At 45.7% G+C, this 2,500-nt stretch overlaps 1 protein-coding gene across 1 annotated transcript in view; it reads right to left on the reverse strand.

Moving 5' to 3' along the window:
* LOC139394598 (glutamate receptor ionotropic, NMDA 2A-like) overlaps positions 1-2,500 on the reverse strand; it is an 86,736-nt gene that overhangs the window by 5,087 nt on the left and 79,149 nt on the right. The gene's annotated exons all lie outside the window — the stretch shown is intronic.

A 2,500-nucleotide genomic window follows, 5' to 3' on the forward strand; every position in this document is an offset into this window, starting at 1 on the left:
AGAGGAGAGGAAAAGAGAGGGAGGAAGGGATAGGGGAGAAAGAGAGAGGGGGAAGGAGAGTGTGAGAGGAGAGAGATGAGAGAAAGAGAGAGAGAGAGAGGCAGATGATGGGAGAGAAGAGAGAGAGAGATAGACAGAGAGACAGGAGAGAAAGAGAGGGAGGAAGCGAGGGAGGAGAGAGAGGGGAGAGAGAGATAGAAAGAGAGAGAGAGAGAGAGAGAGGAGAGAGAGGCAGAGAGAGAGGCAGATGATGGGAGAGAAGCGAGAGAGAGAGATGAGAGAGAGGGGGGAGAAGTCAGAGAGCAGTAAAAAAAGGGAGGGAGAGAAATAAAAATATCATTCACTTTATTGTCTCGTCCTCCTCCTCCTCTTCCTCCTCCTCCTCCTCTTCCTCCTCCTCCTCCTTTTCCTCCTCCTCCTCTCTCTGACATTTAAGGTCCCATTAATGTAATGGTATTACTGTCATTCAGCTTGAGTGCGACGTGTGTGTGTGTGTGTGTGTGTGTGTGTGTGTGTGTGTGTGCGTGTGTGTGTGTACCTCCAAGCGTTGCAGAAACATTTGACATCACCACATTATACACACAGGAAGGAGAGTGTCAGCGTCTGTCCCAAATGGTCCCTATTCCCTATATAGTGCACTACTTTATACTACAGCCCTATATAGTACACTACTTTATACTACAGCCCTATTCCCTATATAGTGCACTACTCTATACTACAGCCCTATTCCCTATATAGTACACGACTTTATACTACAGCCCTATATAGTGCACTACTTTATACTACAGCCCTATTCCCTATATAGTGCACTACTTTATACTACAGCCCTATTCCCTATATAGTACACTACTCTATACTACAGCCCTATTCCCTATATAGTGCACTACTTTATACTACAGCCCTATATAGTGCACTACTTTATACTACAGCCCTATTCCCTATATAGTGCACTACTTTATACTACAGCCCTATTCCCTATATAGTGCACTACAGCCCTATTCCCTCTATAGTGCACTACTCTATACTACAGTCCTATTCCCTATATAGTGCACTACTTTATACTACAGCCCTATATAGTACACTACTTTATACTACAGCCCTATTCCCTATATAGTGCACTACTCTATACTACAGCCCTATTCCCTATATAGTGCACTACTTTATACTACAGCCCTATTCCCTATATAGTGCACTACTTTATACTACAGCCCTATATAGTGCACTACTTTAGACAAGTACCCTATTCCCTATATAGTGCACTACTTTAGACAAGCACCCTATTCCCTATATAGTGCACTGCTTTCTACCACAGCCCTACCACAGCCCTATTCCTTATGTAGTGCACTACTTTAGACAAGGGCCCTATTCCCTATATAGTGCACTACTTTCTACCACAGCCCTACCACAGCCCTATTCCTTATGTAGTGCACTACTTTAGACAAGGGCCCTATTCCCTATATAGTGCACTACTTTAGACAAGGGCCCTATTCCCTATATAGTGCACTACTTTCTACCACAGCCCTACCACAGCCCTATTCCTTATGTAGTGCACTACTTTAGACAAGGGCCCTATTCCCTATATAGTGCACTACTTTAGACAAGGGCCCTATTCCCTATATAGTGCACTACTTTCTACCACAGCCCTATTCCTTATGTAGTGCACTACTTTAGACAAGGGCCCTAGTGGACTAATTAGGGAATAGTATTCAATAGTTGGACAACGTCAAAGTGTCCCAGAGGGCTTCATTTATATGTTCCTCATTTTACAGAAGACAGGTTCTCTAAGGAGAGATCTCACTGTCCCTTACTGAGACGCTTCCTTAAGCAGAGGGAGATATCTCTCTCTACTCTCTCTGTTCCTCTCTCTCTCTCTCTATCTCTCTCTCTCTATCTTCTCTCCTCTCTCTCTCTGTTTCTCTCTCTATCTTCTCTCTCTCTCTCTCTATCTTCTCTCTCTGTCTCTCTCTCTCTATCTTCTCTCTCTGTCTCTCTTCTCTCTCTCTCTTCTCTGTCTCTCTCTCTCTTGTCTCTCTTGTCTCTCTTCTCTCTCTCTTCTCTCCATATGTCTCTCTGTTTCTCTCTCGCTCTAGCCTCAATTGTTCAGCTCATGGACTCTACAAGGTGTTGAAAGTGTTCCACAGGGATGCTGGCCCATGTTGACTCCAATGTTTCACACAGTTGTGTCAAGTTGGCTGGATGTCCTTTGGGTTGTACCTCTATCTCCCCTTCCTCCACAATCTCCACCTCCCCCTCCTCCTCCATCTCCTCCTCTATCTCATCTTCCTCCACAATCTCCACAACCTCCACCTCCCACTCCTCCTCCATCTCCTCCTCTCTCTCCTCTTCCTCCACTATCTCCACCTCCCCCTCCTCCCCCATCTCCTCCTCTATCTCCTCTTCCTCCACTATCTCCACCTCCCCCTCCTCCTCCATCTCCTCCTCTATCTCCACCTCCCCCTCCATCTCCTTCTCTATCTCTACCTCCTCCTCCATCTCCTCT

This window comes from Oncorhynchus clarkii, unplaced genomic scaffold, assembly GCF_045791955.1.
Source record: "Oncorhynchus clarkii lewisi isolate Uvic-CL-2024 unplaced genomic scaffold, UVic_Ocla_1.0 unplaced_contig_1649_pilon_pilon, whole genome shotgun sequence".
Lineage (NCBI taxonomy): Eukaryota > Metazoa > Chordata > Actinopteri > Salmoniformes > Salmonidae > Oncorhynchus > Oncorhynchus clarkii.